Source organism: Falco punctatus (assembly GCF_963210335.1).
Source record: "Falco punctatus genome assembly, chromosome: 7".
Lineage (NCBI taxonomy): Eukaryota > Metazoa > Chordata > Aves > Falconiformes > Falconidae > Falco > Falco punctatus.
In genome coordinates, this window is record NC_137587.1 from 44,133,536 (window position 1) to 44,153,536 (window position 20,001).

Sequence of the window (20,001 nt, forward strand, 5' to 3'; positions counted from 1 at the left end):
TCCAGACACCCTCCTGGGGGCAAAGGCCTGCTGCTACCCTTTGATGAGTCACTGCTGCCATGCAGTGAGAGGGCTGCTTCCCTACAGAGAATGCTGCACTCTTTTGTATAAATTTAACACACGACATTTATGTCTGAGTTTACCAAATTCAGCCCTTTCCCGCCACTAAACTGTGAGAACCAGCAGGGTCATAGCTTTTATGACCAGAAGGAATTGCTAAATCTGGCTTTACCCAGATCACTGAGCTCAATCGCTTGAGTTTCACTAAAGCCCACATTGCTTGGAAGACGCTGGGAGATGGAGTGCCTCTTTCTCTTTGCCCCAGTAACTGGTCACCATCATTGTTTAGTCATGTACATTCCTTCTGGTTCAAATATGCTTGTCCTTAACTCTCAAACCACCTATGCCTTTGGTAATGTTAAAGATCCCTGTAACACTGAATGTTCTCACCCCTTCAAAGCATGTATAGCAGGCGGTCTCTCAGTCCCCTTTGCTAAAATGAAGGGGAGACTCAACTTCTTAACAGACTGACTCTAAGGTCTGCCTTCCTCCCCGTCCCTGTATTGCTGCTGTGCCTCTTACGTCCATGATGAATAACATACATCCCTGGCATTCAGCATTAGAAGCCTGGTGTTCCACACTTTCCAAAACTGAAGATGTTTCATTTTTCCTCAGGTTCTGGAAAGGGCTCATGACCAAAACCAGGTGCTTTGGGATGAGTTTAACTGAAGACCCCCCTATGGCCAAGGTTGTCCCAGCAGCAGGTCCTGGGAAAGCATCTCCATGGAAGATGGCCACCACTGAACAAGGAGCTGATGATTTCTGTGGGAGGGCTGCACCTTGCCCAAGTGCACAGCTCCTCCAGGAGCTCAGAGGAGCCTCCATGCAATGGCTCATTTCTGCAGCAGACTGAATCAACAGAAGTAAGTGAATAAAGAATAAACAATGGATTTTAAAAGATAGGAAAACATCCTTTAATCAATCTGAATCCTGAAAAAATACCCAAGGGCTGTTCAGAGGTGGCATGACTTGATAAAGGTGATGAAAACACAACATGGGGACAGAGAAACCACTCAGGGCCCACGGGGTACTGCATTGGACATGGGTATTAGCATCCCGGAGGGGATCCCTGGCCAGCCAAGACAGGTCTGGTAATAGTGCTGTGGGGAGCAATCAGTGGTGCTTTGAGCCCATCATGTGCTAAAGGAAGGGTATTGACTCAAACACTGAAAGAGGAGCAGGCTCAAGTCATTAGCACAGGGGCTTTTCAAATGCCCTTGAAAAGGAAAAGGAGAAAAACCATCAACAGAACCCAAATGTTGGAGGAAAAATGAGTCACCATCTAAAATCTGAACTATTCATGCCAGGTTATGGCAATGCTTTCAGGCCCCAAAGCTCTGAGAGAAGGATGAGGTGAGGCAGTTCAGGATGTAGGACCTTGACTGCCACAGCTGCTCACTGCAGAAAGCTGTCTCCTTTCCACAGCATGTTTTTTACCCATAGGATGCCCCCCTGCACCCTTCCCTCTGCACTCAACCTGTGGTGTACAGAGCAAACAGCCATCTTCCTCATTCCCTCCATCCCATGACAAAGCCCAAGAGCTGTGCTCACCTCACTGTGCCTTTGGCTTTGCCCTGGGTGGAGAAGAGTCAGGAGCATCTGTGGTTTGCTCTAGAGACAGGGAGAAAAGCCCACTTGCTCCCTGGCCAGCTAGTGCCTGGCCTGGTACCTGTTAGCACCGAAAAATTAGAGATCAAAGGGCTCCTTGGTCTTCAGTCTGGGCCCAGGTTTTGGCAACACATGGTCTCACCTCCAGTTTTGGAGGTAAGAAACCAGGCAAAGAGCACATTGGATTTGTACTGTGGGCCACGCTTCTGGAATTGTCCTTCTGTCCATAGGAATCACTTCACAGCTGCAGCTGCTTCCTCAAGCTGGGTTTAGTTCATCACAGAACGGAAACATTCCCCAGAGCTTGCATACCCCATTAAGACTCACTTGACATTGGCCTGTTGGGCTTTGCTCACTTCGTGGAACAGTGACATGTTAATGTCCTAGAGCAATGAAGTGTCACTGTCCCAGAGCAATGACATGCTAGTGTCTTGGCACAAGGACATGCTCAAGTCCTGGAGCTAGCTGTAACCAAATCCTCACTTGAGCCATTATTTTACCAAAGAACCATCAAACCTGTGGCTTGTCAGTTTTGACCCAGCATGACTTCATATAAATATGCAGGACTGCCTGAGAAACAAAGTTCATTGCATTATTACTTCATTGTATTACTACTACTATTTTATCCTTTCTCTCTTTTTATTCTTTCTCTCTTTTTATTCTTCCTCTCTTTTAATTCTTCTGCATAGGCCCCAGGCAGCTCAGTTTATCCTCATTTTTATCCCTCAGGCACAATTATTGGTCCTCACTGAATTGTCCTTCCTGCTACAGAAAGTCCTCTCTCAATGCAGATCCTTTGCAGAGTTTTATTTGGTTCATCAGGGGATAGAAACGTATGCCACAGCTTACATTTCCCACCAGAATGCACCTGAAATTCTGACAACGAGCAAAAAAACCCCAACAAAACTCCCCGCCTACAACCTGCAACCGCCCCCCCGCAAGCCTTGTAGTCAATAATTCCAAGGAATTCACAGGGACCTCACTCACCTTCACCAAACAAATTCCTTGCTGAGAATTATTAGCTTGGTTGGAAGTAAGTGTTTTCTTGCCCTCCGTGCAGTGTTGCATCACAGATGACAATTTAAGAATCATTTGCCCACAGATGGCTGACTCCAGAGATGTGCAATTTACCATTTCATCCACCAATCCCTGCAATAATGTCACTAAAAGGGGTCATAGCATGGGGTCTGTTTGGTTATCAAATGATTTCTCGTTTAAAATATAGTCTTCACACAGGAATACTCACACCTTTCTACTACCCTGCTGTAAATCATACAATCAGAAGAAGGAACATTTAATATTTGTTGCTTTTAATCTGGACAGGAGACCAAGCAGCCTCCTGCTGCAAAGCTAATTGAATGCCACAGAGCAGCCCATGGCTTACAAACATGAGAAGCCTTTCTTCCTTATGACTAATGAATAATAAAAAAGACCCATCTGAGGCAGAGGAGTGCAGTGATTCAGCAAATGCTCCAGCAATCACCTCGGTGACATTAATCAGCTCTCATGTCGGAGATGACGTGTGCGGTTGTCTCACAAACCAAGTTCATGGCAGCAGCTTCTGCCCACCTCTGAGTCAGCTACAATTTTGACACCTCGAGGTGCCAAATTTGCCAAGTGACCTCAAGGTGGTTTGCCAAATGGGGAGTCAAGTGCGGAGCGTTTGGAGCCCACACATCTGCAATGGGACTGGGACAACATCCAGCTGGGAATCTGCTGTCGAGTAAGGCAACCAAAAGGCTCTTTGTGCAGGAACTCACCCCAGAGAGAGAATGTTCTAGGACATAGGAGAGGAAGATGTGCAAAAAACTTACTGTATGAGGCCAGTTTTTAGTGCACCTTCTTTCTTCTGCCTTCCCCCATGTATCCAGAAGGTGAGTTACTTGATGGAGAGTCAATGGGACCTTCTGAGAGTACCTGCTTGGTTTCTGCCCATACACAGAGACGCTCCCAGGCTTGCTCCTTAGGTCTGGGCTCGTGTTTGGGTCTGGAGCCAACCATGAGGGAGGGTTGCCCAGCCTGCCTTTGACCACAGAGCATGCCCAGCAGCCCAGCTCAGTGCTGCTGGTGTAGGACCAGCCCTTGGCGTGGGCCGCAGCCATGCAGCATTGCTTTCCACAAACATTGTGGTGTGCAGCCACCATGTCCACAGAAGCCCTCAAATTTTGGTGGTGCAGGTGAAAGAACCTGTTTGGCAAGTGCTCCACAGCCCAGGAATTTGGGTCACCTCTAATCTGGTCTCCACCGTGTGCCTGCACTGGTCCTGCAGCTGTTACTCCCTGCTTCCTTGCAGCTGTGTCACTGCGCTGGGCAGTCTGCAGTGGGGCTTCCTGATGGCCCTCTCCTATCTCTAGGAGTGGAGTCATGCCAAGAGCAGCTGAAGAAAAGCACCTCTGAATATTATGCTTTTCAGCATTTTTTTTCTCCCCACCACAGTGTGTCATGAAGCTGGGTGTCCCATGGGGTCTGTCTCCAGCCATCCCTGGTTTCCATTTCTGCCTGCAGCTCCCCAGGGGCTGCAGCCAGGTTGTCGCCTTTCAAAGGTCAGCAAGCCACAGGGTTAATAAAGTCACAAATCTACAGCACAGCCGTCTTGAGCCAGAGCCCAGGCCACAAACAGCACCGGGTATCATTCGGACTGAACTTGGAAAAGGTCCTTGCTGCGCTGTCTGCAGCACCTTCCTCACCAGGGGATGCTAACAGGGTCACGACACCCCACTGCCTTTCAGGCTTCTCACAGATGTACCCCAAGAAATCTTCCCTGAAATCATTTTGGTGCTCAGTCAAATGAATATCAATATATTCGCACAGGGGCAAGATCCCCTGGGCTCTGTGTTTGGCTGCCTGTGGCTTTTTGATTTAAGAATGTCCACGTTTCGAAGTGGGTGATGTGGGGTTTTTTCTTGAAGTTTTTCCCATTCCCCACAGCCAATAAGTGGCTTTCTGCCAGCTCTGCAGCTCCTCGCCCCTCAGCCTGGCGGTGGCACTGGTGATGACACATTTCACGGGTCTGCGAGGGAAATGAGTAAAGCTATGCAGCACGAGAATTTCCTTTGGTATTTATGTGATTTTGAAACTTATCTGAGTTTGAAACATTGCTTCCAAACCAAAATGTAATAAAAAAAAAAAATATGTTTGAAATCTTCCAGAGGTACAAGTAGGACTTCAGAAGTCAGAAGAACCTTCTCCATAAATGCAATCAATGCTCCTCATTCCAGGCTCAGTCCTTTCTGAACTGCACTGCTGTTTGTGCTGTTTGTAATAGAATATGCATTAAAAATTAATGAAAAGTTGTTTCAAAAAAAAGAGGCTCTTGGAAAAGGCCAAGAGAATATCTCGACCTTGGCAAGAAAGTGCCAGTATAGCTTCTTGCAAAGTCACTTTTGAAAGTTCTATATTCCCACAAAAAGTTACCATGTTTTTTTTTTTTTAAGAAATGGCACTTTCTTTTCCTTTCCTTTTCATTTCTTCTTTTTCTTCTGCTTTTTTCTTTCTTTTTTTTTTCTCCCTGGCAGTAGAGAACTCAATCTGAATATTTGCAGGCAGCTGTCTGAATATACTATGTCAAAAATGTATTCTTGTGACACTGAAGAATGAGCAATAGTATTTTTGGTCACTGAAATGGATGTACTTAATATCACCAGTTTTCCATCTACCCTTTTCCCAGAGTATTCCTCGAGATGCTGGGCAGCGCATGTCTCTGCTAGGGAATTTCATCCTGGGGGAACTGCTCCCCACCTTGCGCCCACCCGAACCTCCCTGCTGCCACTTCCTCCCATTCCCTCTTGTCTGATCCAACCTGAGTCGATTGCTTCTTCCCTCCTTTTTTTTTTTTTTTTTTTGGCAGCCTGATAACCTCTTCAGGGACACAGCTATTTGTTCACAAAGCATGTATCAGTGCTCACAGGCAAATTTCAGTCCCTAAATCCCCTCTTAGGTGCCTCAGTGGTGCATTGAATCTGGTTCAATTCTTTTAAGCAACAGCCCCTCCATAAAGAGCTAGGGAGCAGGCACAGCCCTTTCTTTCTGCTGCAGTTTGCCCTCCAGGATGAATAGGAGCATCCCAGCTTGCGGCTGATTTTTTTTTTTTTAACACTTGGAGACATCTGCCTGGGAAAGTGGCCGCCTCCCCAGGATCCGCACACATTTGTGCATCAGATGTAAGTAAATGGAGGGCAATTTTCCAGAAAAGTTTCTCTGTGTGTGTGTGTGACAGCTAGAAATTGCAGGGAGGCCCTGATGGAGCAGGGAGAGAGGCTGCGTCCCATAAATGACCTTTCCCAGAGGAGGAGGAGGAGGGGAGGGCAGTGAGGAAGATGGGTGGGAGGAGCCAGTTGCAACCACAGTGCCCTTTCTCCTTCTGCAGAGAGGAAAGGCAAATGCCATTCTCAAACGAAGCCATGAGCACAGGGAAATCCTGCATTCATTTCCAAAGATATGGCAGATCCGGTGGCTGAGTGACCCAAGACCCACAATTTTCTCTGCATCCCTGTGCAAACAGCTTGTCCCTCGCTTGCCACATCCCCCCGTGGCTCGGCCGTGATTGCAGGGCTCTGCGGTGGCTTTCCCTGCCTACACGACTTGCACTTGCACACAATGTGACAAAGGAACCTTGTAAAACTGGGAGCGAGAACGGTGTTTGGCCCTCCGACCCCTGACCCTCCAACAATTTAGTTAATGATTCTGGTTATCAGATATACTGGCTCAGCAGTGCATCAATCACCAGGCTGACAGGGATTCAATCCTGTAAGGGGAGGGAATGTGCAAACACATTCAATCCTGGCCCAGCCAGACCCCAGCGTGCCTCTCCCCGTAAATCCATGAGCAAACAGAGAGTTTCCATTGGCGGAAGATCTGCTGTGATATATTGTAAAATAATTTATAAGAATGGCTTGTAGATGATGGCAATGCCTCACATGCAGGACAAACCCATGAGATGCTGCTTAGCTGCTACTGCTCCTTGCAGTATATTGGGAAAAAAGCAAACAAGCAATGGTGCTTTAATTTCCACAACAGCCTTTGCCCATTCTTCTGCAATATTTTAACTGCACTGAGTTCAACCCTGGAGCCTGAAACTGAAGTCAGCAGCTTTCTCTGCTGAACCGAAGGCTTACACCTTGCTTCTGTACTGATTCAATGTCCCAACTCCGCTCTAAAGCTTCTTGTACCATTTGTTTTCAGCGCCTGCCCAGGACACCGTGACCCTCCTGTCTTGACCTGTTCCCCCATTGCCTTTTTGGTAGATTATTCTGCAATAAATCACAGCAGTATTCACATGATAGAAAAATTCTGTTTGTTTTTGGATTTAGAGGAGGTCAGTAAAGATGCTGTCAGCCACAGCAGCCCCAAGGGCAACAAAGTGAGGAAGAGAGAATTGGTGCTGCATCAGCCAACAGCCCAGGGTCAGTTTGTCCACACTTGGACCCAACCCAAAGATTGCAGCCACTGGCTCACCCCTATACTTTTGGGTATCACAGTATTTTCATGGTGAACAAGGTCTAAAACAAAAGGCTGAAATACAGCTGCTAAGCTCACCAGCTTCAGTGCAGAAATGATCCTGAACCCAGCTTCTAAAGACCGGTCCCTCCTTCTGTTCAAATGCTATCAGAAATCCTCACTCCTGTTTCTTTTTCTTGCTTCATCTTGTCATACATGTGTGGGGTGGGCAGCAGGGAGGCACAGGGCATCTCAGGATGTGAATTTTCACCCTCCCAGCTCCTCCTTATGGAAGAAACTCCTCCAGACAAGAGGTCCAGAGGAACTACCATCAAATCCCAGCTGTCCAGGAGCATGAGGAGATGATTGACCATGGAACAGGGGCATGCATTAACCAGTCCCGCATGCATCTGTTTTGCATAGCAATTATTTCAAATAAGGCCAGGGTTAATTAGCTGCTCCTGGTTGCTGCTGCCTGAAACAGGCCACCCTCTGTGCCAAGGGCTGCAGAGCACAGCAGATCTGGCACTCACCTTTGCTCCTGACCAGAAACCAGGCAGGCAGCACCAGCCAGGCTTTGGAGGGGTGGCAAATGCCATGCTGAAGTTAATATCTTGTTTTGGATCTGTCAAGCTGTCCAAAACCTTGGCTTAGCCTTCTCAAACCTCACTCATAAGCAGATAACACGAGTGCAGGAAAGCTGGCCGTAGCAGGGATAAGGTGACACAGGCACCTCCTGACTGATGGGTCCTCTCGCATCTCTGTCGCCTGATGCCAAGGCACTCCTCCTGGAGGCCCGGCTGCTCCCTGTGCAGGCTCATGGGTAGCCAAGCCCCCCTTCACTGGGGTTCACCACATGGCCAGGTGCAGCACCAGCACACAGCGCTGCTGGCAAGGGAGAGGCTGGCCCCAGCCTCGTAGCAGTATCCGACTTGGGAGACGGCTGCAATGAATGCACAGGTTCCCCCCTGCCCTCTTTCCCATCCCTCCATGCTTTTACAGGATCCCCAAGGAAGCTGAATGTGGCCGTCAGCGCAAGGAGGACAGCCTGAGTGACTCCTGGGTGGCACTGCTGCCCTGGGGTCTCGGGCCCCGCTGGCCAGGTCTCAGATGGGCTGCTGCAGTAGGGAAGCCGCACTGCAGCCCTGCGTGATAAGAGCGGGTAAGAGAGTTCTGGCTGTGCTTACGGCATGACCAAACAAGTTTCCTGATCCCCTACCTATACCTGCCACTCCTTGAGACAATACTGTTATCCCCGGTGGGAATGTGCGAGCAAGCAGGAGCAAACCAGAGCCCTGCTGCCCTGTGGCAAATGAACATCACTAGGTGCCCTCATCCCGTGCAGGGGGCTGGCTCAGGACTCAGGGCAGGGAGATTCCCCAAGGAAATGTGCTGGCAGGGCAGAGCATCCTCGCTGCATCAGGCTTGGAAGGGACAGGCAGAAGGGAGTTCAAAGGTACTGTGAAAAAAGAACAGGATGTGAACCAATGCCGAAAATATGACAAAAAGCCACTAAGAGTACAGGGAAATGGTCTCTCTTTGCCTCGCTGCAGTTTGCAGTTGGATGCTATAGGGGAGCTGGGGCTCACAGCAATGGAAATGTTCTTCACTCCACCAGCTCTTCCCTGCTCCACCATGGATGCCACGACTGCTCTGGTGTGGTGGTCCAGGCCACCCCAAACCAGCCCCAAACCACCATGGCCTGACCACCTTGTCCAGCAGAAATGTGCATGGAGAAGCTCTCTGCAGCTTTGCATGTGTGGTCAGGGCTTTGTTGGCTGGGCCGTAAGAGGAGAGCCTGGCTGGCAGGCTGGCTCAGGCCTTGTCGGCGTAGTCCCTGCTACCCCAGGACAAGCAAGGCTGAGGAGCTCTCAGTGATATTTTCTTGTGGGACTGTTCACACGCATGGGCACTGAGCTGGGAAAATGCTCACCATCAGCGTTAAGCACATCATTGCCAGACTGGTATTTTAGGTTATATATAGATTATAGATTATTCAGGTTATATATATATATATATATTATGGTATTTTAAGGTAGACCATGTGCTGACTGATGGGGGAGACTTTTTTGACTTGAGACCTCAACCACAGCCTGCCCGACTTCCCCAGCCATTTAGGGATAATTGCTTTCCTTCAGAGTGAGCTAAGGGCTTCCTGGTGCTTGGTAGTTTGCTCAGCTGCTGTCTCAGCAGCAGACCGAAGCAGAGGGCTCTGGAGCCACTTGGGCCTGCACCTCTCCGATCTCTTCTATACAGTTGCTTGAAGGAAACACAAGGGATTTTAGAAGCAGACGTATTGTGCCACTGTTGTATATTCAAGTCCTACTGTAAGCACAGAGATATTTACCATGTGATTCTGACCCTGTTTATGTGGCAGTGAAGTCATCAGGGCTACGCCAGTGGACAACAAGGGCAAACGCGGCCCAAGTAAGGCCCTTAGCTGTGCGGCTTGGTGTACAGCTGAAAGTGGTTTCTGAACCTCTTGTTTTTGCAAGCTCAATGTGTCTGTGCTCATTAATTTTAGTGCCCAGCCTGCAGTCTGGACAAACAGCATAACGTCATGCCAGGGTGTGCATTCAGCATGTACCGTCAGTACAAAGGAGCAAATAACGGCCCGTTAGACCACATATTTAGCAAAGCCCACAAGAAAGAACTTTCCAGCTATCTCAGAGGGCTCATTTGCATCAAGAGAGCCAGTTTGCTTCTCTGAACGCTTCCTGGCCTGCCTGAACAGTGCCACCCCAACGGCTCTCAAGAAATATTTTAATAGGTACCACTGGATAAAACTTTGTAGCTGCAAATCAGAAAGGTGACCAGAAAAAAATCTGAAGTTCTTTTTTTCCCCATTAAGAGTTAATTTGCATAAATGCGGAGGGATCACCAGGAGGTTTTGCTGTTCTTCAAGCTAGTTTCTGCAAAGGCCCCATGAGGCAGAGATGATCTCTTCCCTTCATAAGCAAAGAAAGTTCTCTGGCAAATACCTCTGCGGTTGTCCTGAGGTACTTCAACACAGGCTCTTTCATGGATTTCCATGGGGTGCTCAGTCCTGTGAAGACCTGCTGGGTGAGCCACCTCCTTTCATCCTGAGAGTCAGGTCAATGGTTGTGGTAGACCATGTCCTGGTGTTTTGCCTCTTGGGAACTGCATCTTGGCAGAAGGCTGGGAGGTCAGAAGAAAAGAAAATTGTCTGTGTCATTTGGCCAGCTCAGACCCAGAAGATCAGAAGGTGTGTGGAAATAAACCACATTACACTCAGATGGCAGTAGTGATTTCTACTTTACTTAGGAACCACCTACTAAGTCTCCTTCCTGATCTCTACCATTGCTCAGCAGATAGGCAGCTCTAGTGTCAGAATAGCAACGATAATTTATCACGATTAAATGTGCAATAGGTCTCTGTAGATGTAATTAGGTGCTCTCTAAAAGGAAGAGATGATAGCTAAGCCCTGCAGGCATGTTTACTTGACCACAGAGGGCCCTCATTGGAACATCCAGTACTAATATATTAACATTAATGATGACAACCGACAGTTTCTTCTCCACATGAATTACAATTACACATTCTCACTTGGCTGGAGAGTCCAATTTTTCACAAGGAAATTTTTTTCTCATAAAGGACAAGAAATATTAGCAATACCTACAGGTTGTTCTTTCCTACTTCTTTTTTTTTTTTTTTTTTTTTTTTTTTTGACCCTCTGGTTTCCACCGCTAATTTGTTTCAAATTATTTCCAACATTATTAGATTGGTATGAATGATCACCCACCACTTTTCTCTTTCACCAGCCCCCATGTGTCTTTAGATACTCCACATTTTTACAGGTAGCCTGAAGGCAATATTTGATCTCTTAAACCAGCCATCACAAGGTTTGCCAATCTTTATTTTGCTACAACTTTTTCAGTATAGCATTTGACATCTGAGCTATGTGTTCTTCTCACCTCAAGTTCACCTTTGCAAATGTTCCTTCTCTAGCAAGTGTATTTTAAGGACCACTGCCCTAATGTCTTATGCTACTTCCTACGCTTAACATAACAAAGTGCTCCACAAAGATCATAGAAGGCTGAAGCAGCTTTGGAAGAGGGCTGCCTATCTCAATGCAAGCCAGTGGTCTGGAGGTGGCTATTACCCAAGTGTGGTAGCAATACTGTAACAAAGCCTCCAAAACCAGTGTACCTTAGGAGACTCTGTGAAGCAAAGGTAACAGCATCAGCTCTTCTCACAGCTGGAGGTGAAATGTGTTGAGGCACTAGTGTGAAGGGAGCCACAGAAGTATTTCAGCTAGACCCCAAAATAGGTGAAATGACCCAAGAAGCAGGCACTAGGAAAGCCTGAAACTGTCTGACGGAGAAAGTCATGGCAACCTCAGTGGCCTCTGACAGGCATCACCAGTGCCCTGAGCTGCTGTGAGGGGTGGGGAGGTATTGCATTATCTGGACTGAAACCACTTCCCCAGCGCTGGGGAAGCCCAGTGCGCCTCTGTGAATCATATCCTGCAGTGCACAGACCAGAGCTCAGCAGTGTCTGCTGCCACAGCCCTCTGGCTGGCTGGCCAGAGTGCTCCTGCAGGAGGACAGAGGGCTGGTACCACCTTGGGAAAGCCCCTCAATACCCAGCATGGCAGCCAGCACCTACTCCAACCTCACTGGCCCCGCTAATGAAATTCCTTCTGAAAAAAATTTGTCTCCCTGTATCTGCAAGACAGTGTACGGGTATAGCAGGCTTGTTTTGGAGCACTGCTCCATCACTTGTCTGTCCCCTGAGGGATGAAGACGCGAGTGTCTCTCCCTGTGTCAAAGTTGTCTTCTACTGTGAGGCAGAGCCTGCAGCCCAGGTTCACTCTCAGAAGTAAGCTTGCTCTCCAGTTCTGTGAATGCTATTTCTAAGCCTCTTCTAGGAAGCCTCCTCTGTTATTTCCTATTTTCCCCACCATCCCCAAATTGTTACTTGGCCAAAAAGCTGCTTAATTAAAATACATTTTTTTTAAAAAAAAAGAAAGAAATGTGCCAGCGAGCTCAGGAAACACTTTTCTTTCTTTGGAATGTCCTGGCTAATGACAGCTCTCCGGACCCCAAGGTGCGCACCAGAGACACCAGGAGGTGCTAGCAGCAGCCAAGGCGCTCGGCAGTGGGGTCTGAGACCTTGTTCTGCCCATTGTGTAACGGGTTGGCTCCTGCCCAGGGTGCCCAGAAATGAGCTGCCCGTTTGGGGCAGCCCCTTCTCCTCATGGGGCAGGAGGCGTTTGCGTTCAGTTGCACTGTCTCGTCAGGCTGAGGGATTGTGCCTCGGGACTGCACATGTATATTCACAACTCAATCAAAGAACAAGTTGCTGCCTAGACTGAGGCCAGGGGTTGCGTCTTTCAGATTCAGGTGTCTGTCCTGCGGAAGAACTGGAGGGGAGCCAGCACTGGACCCACAGCTTGTTTCACCCCACACCTTATTTTGACGTATGGCAGAGAGCTCAGACTCGAGAGCAGAGTGAGGTTTCTGAGTCCCCAACATCCCCAAACACGGCTCCAGTCCTAGCTCCAACCACAACATAGTGTTACACCTCTCTGACGATTTTGCTGCACCCTGCTAAGTACTTGCTTTTCTAACACTTCCTTGGTTAACAAACCTCTGTAGCCACTTCCTACTGTCACTCATAGCCGCTTTACTCCACTGAAACCTGCTGGCAGCTTGCCATCGATTTCAGGCAGGCAGCTGGATCTGACCCTCAGAAATCAGGGCATTGCTATCAGTAGGTTTTGTTGCCTGTAAAATGGAGCTGAACGCCACCCACGTTTTCCTTAGAGTCAGCTTGGCTGGAAGATCCTACTCCAGCCCACCACGGAGCCTGCCCTGTGCAGCGGTCCCCTCCTTCCCGCCTGGATGGGATGCAGCACACTGGAATCTCATTCATGCATCTGCTGTTGCACCACTGCTGCCAATCCAGCCCAGGCTTTAGGAGAGGAGAACATGATCACTTCACAGGGTGCTGGTGGAGTCACTGCAGAAGCGGAGAAGACCATCTAATCCTCACATTCCTGCAGGAAAGAAAGCCCCCAGTGAGCTAAACATAAATGGTCAACGGTGTGTGTTATTTTTAAGTCCAAAAGCCTGAAGACAAGGTTTAAAAGTGAGTCTAATGGCATTTTTTTCATGAGCTGTCTTAAGTCCCCTTGTCTCTTGCCTGGATTGCGTCAGCCCGCAGCAACATATTTTGGTCCAGGAGCTGTCTCTGTCCTTGTTCTCAAGGCGCTTTAAGCCTCCGTATGCGGCTGGATCGGGCAAACTGAGACACAGAGCAAATGCTGGCTTCCATCTACATATCTTGTCATCTGGGATTGACAGTGGCCACAAAGTAGCCTCATGAAGGGATAAAGTCAAACGATACGCCTGCCTGATGTTTCGCATTACGCCCTGCCTCTCCTCTCCGGAGCCAAGGGGAGGCTCGCCATGCCCCGCGGTGATTTCCCAGCTGTCTGTCACTGACCACCAGTGAGAGCCCCAGGGCAGCCCCGCTGCACCCTACCACCTCCTCCCTGCCACCCCAAGCAGGAGCTGAGGATGCAAAAACCCAGCACGTATCCTTCCCCTGCCTGCCCTGCTGGCCGTGAAGACCTAGGGCTGCACCAGCCCGCCTGCATGCCCGGGAGCATGGTGGCTCCTGCTCCTGCACGCTTTGCTCCTACAGCTGCCAGAGCACCCTGCGTGTCCTGCCTGAGACAAAAACTGATGGCTTCACACTATGGGTATACCTAAGTCCCATATTAGACCGATTTGTCGCCGCGTGGGGCAGCGTTAGGAGGTGAAATGAGAGGTGCAGATGCAGAAGGAGGAGCACAGCGTGCACCCTTTGAGGAGCACTGGGGAGGCAGCCCCTGGCTCAGCACCAGCTGTAGGCACGCACTCAGTGCACCCAGGCACAGCAACCAGCTCCCATCACGCTTACTCTGCCATAACCAAGCATCCCGGGTACACACCGATACTGTATGGCACTGAATAACGGGTTCCTGTTACTTAATGCCACTGGAAGCAACTATAGAGGAGGTTGAATGATCCCCAAAACTTCACAATATCTGCCACACTGATGTTTTCACATTCCAGCAATCATTTCTGACAGCACTGCCGGTTTTGTGAGACTGCTCCAGCTGGCTCTGCCATAACTGCAAAATATAACCAACTTTGACTTTTGCAATGTTTCATACGCTAAAATTAAGATGAATATTTTTGTTACAGTACAGACGGCTCTTGCTGAAACAAGCAGCCATTCAATCTGGGATGAAATCCGGAAGGTAGGTGGGTGGGTTTTTTTGGAAGGAAAGATGACTCCTGGTGACAAAGAAGACCAGGTCTTTCCCCATATAGAAAGGATTGGGGCCAAAGTAAAAAACCATCATGCCACAATGCCAATGAATGTGAGAGGTGATGGGAGGCAGCTGCAGAGCTCAAAGCTGAGTGTAGGTTTCAGCCCATCTTTCAGGATGTCCTCACCTGTGTACACACCAGCATGGGTGACACTTGATCCTGAAATCCTGAAATCCCTGGCCTGCACCTTGTTGCTCCTGTCCATGCTTCTCAGCGTAAAGAAGATACAGAGACATATGACACAGATCACCACCACTGGCTCTTTGTTTTCTGAACACAAACCTGTTCAAATGAGATGTCTTTTCTTGTTCTTTTTTAGCTTTGGCTGCAACACCTGCTTGGTCACATCTCTCTTCAGTGCACCCCGTGCATTTTGGCTCTTCCTAATCCAGGTTTTTCTGTCCCATCTTCTGTCACGTGAAAACCCTAGTTGTCATAGACAACAGAGATAAGGTAAATAAGATATGTAACCTGCTACCCACAAGGCCAGCTTCCAAAATTCCCTGTTCTCCTCTGCTGTCCAAACTGGCACCTATGGGGCACTGGGCACAAATGGGACCAATCTGAAAGCAAAGTCCCCTGCATGAACAGGGGAAGGGCTTGAACGTATGGGCCAGTCCCCACATCTTTAGAAGCAGGTATCTGAAGCAGCAGTAGCCTCGGGACGGCAGTGCAATGTTCATGCAGAAGCAGTCAAGCTTGCAACCATGGCCTCAGCCCTGCTGGGTGAGGGAGTCTAGGCAGACCCCAGTGTCTGGACATTTTCTTCAGGCTCATATGGAACAGAGGACATCTCCTGACTCAGTGCAAAGAAAACAAAGGACAGAAAACAGCAGCATCAGTTTGGGGATGGAGGTGAGGGGACCTTGGTTCTGACTTTTTTAATCAGGTGAGTCATGACAGTGAAAACAAAATCAGTTTAAAAATGCAAAACTGATTTTATTAGCAATATGATTATGAATGAACTGCTTTCCCAGGCAGAGGGAAGGGTCTTATCTTCAGCACTTTCATTAAAATAATAACTTCTACCACCTCTGCCTCCCCCCATCCCTCACCATAGGTCCTCCCTCTCCCATGCCAGCGACTGTGCTGGGATATGCCCCTGATAATCTTCTGCTATCCTGGGGGCCTGGGAGGCAGGAGGGCCATGGAAAGAATCCCAGCGTTTCCATCTGTTGAATTCCCGAGCGGCAGAAACCTGACCCCGCACGGAGTGGGTACATGCTGCATTATTACTGCTGTGGCAGAGCAAGCAGCCTGTGCTCCTTGTCATGCATTATTAAGCAAGCTCAGAGAGAGAGAGAAAGGCACCAAGAGAGGGTGAGTGAACCTGAAAAGTGGAAAAGTCAAATCTATCCCTATAATAAAAAAAAATCTTAAAAAATAACCCCAACCCTGAGCAGCCTCAGTAGCCAATGCGGCAGCTGCTTTCACAGGCAGAGCTGACCATACGTGAGACAGAGACATGACAGCCATGCTGATGGTTTGCTGCAATAGCATGGGGGTTTTCCATGATTTTCGCAACTTCCTAGAAAGGGAAGGAGCCTGTGTGAAAAATGAGGCAGTAAATGTTAAAGCCTGCAGTGCACTTGTTTCTGTCCTAATTAGCTCAGGGCTGAGGGAGTGGGAATACTTTGCCACTGCATGAGCTGCCCCAGAGCCAAATGTCACAGAAGTGCTACAGTGCCAATCAGCTATGTACAGCCTGTGAGCCTGGCCAAGTGCTCCTGGGGTGGCATTGCTGGCACCTGAGGCTGGGGGACACCACGGCTGGTGCTAATCAGCTCAGCTTTGGCTCCCCAGAGAGTACCCCCCCTTGGTACCTGAGCACATTTGGGAGTGGTGGCAGGGCCATGGTGCCATGGGCACAACACTCCTAAGCCATCAGCCAGGACCTCCCTGGGACCCACATTTAGCTGTGCAGGTATATCCCTGCAGCCGTGCTCCCAGCCGAACTGCTGTGCCATGAAATGCATGGCATGGGATACAGGGGCAGGGCATGGGTGCGGGTTTTGTCCTCTGAGACTCCATCACCCATAGTGATGGGATGGGAATTGATGTGGGGAGGATGGGAGACCCCAGAAGTCACCTGCCTCTGCCAAACTGATCACCGTCACAGCAACAGCAGGAGGGTTTCACCCAGCAAACAACAATGAGCTCACCTGAGGGGCAAGGCCACCCACCAGTGGAGGTCCTGGACCAGAGACATAAACTTGACCAGGTAAGTGATCCCTTCCCAGTCTTTTCCCAAGCCTGTTTAGAGAAGCTTTTATGGATGCTTTTGCCAATTTTCCAGCCCAGTGGCAACTGTTCCTTATTTGGAGAAACAAGAGCATAGGGGAACTTACTGTGTTTCTAGCTGCTTTTAATGAAATCTAATAACTTTGGCAAGGAAGCAAAATCAGCCCAACTAATTCTTATACACCCAGAGCCCATAACTTGAAAGTCTGTCTCAAGCAGAGCAAAGATGGCCACTCCTGTTATTTGCAGAAGAGGCAAAATTGCAAAGGGCCAAGTATTGCAAAACCTTGGGCTCTGCAGAAGGTGATTTATAGTTACCTGCAAAGACGTGACTAAGGAGCTCAGGAATCCCAAGCTGAACAACAGTCCATTGATAAGCCGAAAGACACTGTGGACCAAACTCTTGGCTACCCCCCAGCTGACCCCAGGCAGTGTCCTGGGCTTGCCTGAAGGGTGAATGTGTGCAGGTGAGAGGCAGCTGTGAGCGCAGGAGGGCACGGCTGCGGGCCAGGGGCTCCGCACACCCTGGCTGGTTTGCTTTTGTCAGCAGAGGATGGACCAAATCCATTGCTGGAGGCAAGTGGCTTCAATGCTATCAAGGGGCTAGGGGTCAGACCTCTGCTAATAGGGTTGGTTTTTTTTTTCAGGGATGTTTTCTTTCCACTTGTGCTCCTGGGAATGCAGAGGCACACAAATAGAAAAGGACAAATCAATAAGCATTTATGAGCCTTGAAAAAAGCTTTCTTCTTGTTCAGGTAGAATCTTAGTTGTGCTCTTTATGCAGCTGGGATGATTCATTATGCTGCCATCTCCCTCACAGGCAAGTAGAAATAAACAAGAATACTTTCCAAATTCAGGAAGGACACCCTCCCTCCTTCCCTCCCTCTTTCCCCCAGTATTATTATGATTTTCTCCGGACAGCTCGAATCTTTCTCTCTGAATATGTATAAACTCCTCATTATGCTTGGTTTGCTGCAGCATGACCTGGCATACAGGTGACCGGTCTTCCTGGCCATGGATACATCCCTGATCAACATCTCACTTCTCTGTGTGCCCACATGCTCCTCCAGTCCCCTGAGCTCCACTTTTGCTGTCACTGGAGTCAGAGGCGAAGCTTCCTCTGGCTCCAGTGGGAGCAGGAGCACGTTTTGTCCAGCAAATCCACATGTACTGCCATATGTTGCTTTCTCTCCTTGTTCTGTTTTTCTTTTGGCCCTATCTGCTTCATCAGAGAAAGGGAGCTGATCGTGGCAGCCACGCGGGGTCTTTGCACAAAGGCGGTAATTCAAGCCCCGGCGCGAGCTGTTTTGGCAGCGTAGCCTAGGCACCGCTTGTTGTTTCAGCTGACCTCTTCGGCGGCGCCTGCACCGGCATCCTTGCTGGATGCAGGTGGCTCTCATGCCAGCCTTCCTCGCAGTGCATTTTTTAAAAACCATTATCTTGTGACTCACTGGTGGATGAAGCAGCATGTCTGCTACTTAGCAGGACACCTGAAGGTCCTCCCACCAGACAGTTTTCACCCTGCATTGTTTTAAGACCCTGTGGGGCCAAGAGGTTCTGGGCAAAGGCAGCAAACGGATAGCTACACTGAGAGCAGGTGCTGCCAGGGATTTGGCTAGTATGGGTCTTTGCTTGGGCAGGAGAGCCACACACTGCTCTCCAACCTGCTGCACATGAGCATGTATCCATCACACTCACTGGTCCTGGCTGTAAGTGCCTCCACCGTCTCAGGCTGAGGACAGGCATTGCAATTCAGAGGAAACCATGACTTCCTTTCACGTAACCATCCCCTTTGTAGGTGAATCCTCGCATAGAAGGAGGTACCAAAGTCCTTCTGCTCATCCTTTGCAAGGGCCAGGGACAGTGCTCTCTGGCCCTTCCTCTGTAGAGACTTTATTCCAAACCTGTTGCTACCATTCAGGGTCTCTGTCATGAGTTTGCTGGCCCCTGATGGGTTTGGAGAAAGTGCAGGGTGAAATTCCCTCTATATGCACACCCCAGTTTGGTTTCTCCCCACTGCAAGAAATTCCAGGATGGAGAACAGTCAGATCAAAGAGAGACAATCCCAGCTGAAACATGCACCATTTGCATATTCCATTAAAAAAAATCAAAGGGGAGGGTGTGTAAAATATTTGCGCCCTGAAGCATATACAATGTATGCCCCAACAAGATGCTCCATGTAGGGCTTATACTTATTTACTCTGATTCCTAATAACAAAAAAAAAAAGAAAAAGAGGCTGTTGTAATTTTCACATCCCAGAAGATTCTGGCTCATCTGATACGCAGACCATCTCCTTGAAAGAAGCACAGATACCCCTAAAAAGCTTGGGCTGACTTCTGGCAAATTACTTACTTTTTTGAAGGTCAAACTAAATACATTCCTTGTGCAGTGGGAGGTCCCCCATTGATAGAAATCTTTATTGCTCTGGTTCTGCCATTTCATTTAACATTTGATAGGCCCCAAACACAGAGGAGGTGAGTGGAGGACACATGTGCCTTTCTCTGCCAAATATTAGAATGGCGCTGTGGAAAGTCAAAATGGCAAAGCTGAGTGTGTTTTAGGCTGAGAAAAGCATGGGTTGTGAATTCAGCTCTGCTGCTGGCTCTGCTGCCAGCCGGCTGGATGGCAGTGACAAGGTCACTGCTCTATGCCACTGTTTCTCCATCTATAAAAACAAGTTATTGATCCTTTTTTTTTTGGAGTATTTTGAGATCGACTGGTGGAAAAAGCTGCCTAAACCGTATTGTTAGCATTAATGCTCTAATCGCCTTTTATTACCGCGGTGGTGGCTGTTAACACTGCTAAGCCCATGTTGCACCACCCTGGAGTTTGAGCACAAGCACACCCTTTTGCAAAAGCTGGGTGATGCTATTTGCATGTGGAGATGTTACCTGTGCTGCTTATCCTGAGTCTGATGACTGTGTTCTTCTCTCTACCTACCGTTCCCAGCTTCAAAGCCTGCACTGATCTGCACTGCCTTCCAGCAGAAGTCAAAAAATAACGACCAGCTGGTCTGTGCCACCTGTGGAGCGGCAGGTCGCAGGACTGCTCTGCCGACCTCACATCTCTGAAGCTTTTCTTCCAGCGGTGGGTCCGGTTCACACATCAGCAGGCCCCAAGGGATGCACGAAGGCTGAAGGGTGACACATGGAGAGGAGAGGCAGGGGAAGATGATGGGCACACACCCAAATGGGAAAACACCACCAGCAAAAGCAGAGCGTCTCCTAACACCTGCCGCTGCCCCAGCCCCTCCCCGGGCAGGGGCACAGCCCGTGGCTGTCCCCTGTAGTGCTACAGGCTGCAGGAGAC

At 49.0% G+C, this 20,001-nt stretch overlaps 1 protein-coding gene across 4 annotated transcripts in view; it reads left to right on the plus strand.

The window, feature by feature from the left end:
- Positions 1-18,926, plus strand: part of JAG2 (jagged canonical Notch ligand 2) — a 119,639-nt gene extending 100,713 nt beyond the window's left edge. For 2 of the 4 annotated variants that reach the window (XM_080396419.1, XM_080396422.1), the window contains one exon: positions 676-18,926. The gene's annotated coding sequence lies outside the window, so the exon portion shown is untranslated. The remainder of the gene's footprint in view (positions 1-675) is intronic. The other 2 variants (XM_080396420.1, XM_080396421.1) reach the window with 2 other exon arrangements.
- The last annotated feature ends 1,075 nt before the right edge of the window (positions 18,927-20,001 follow it).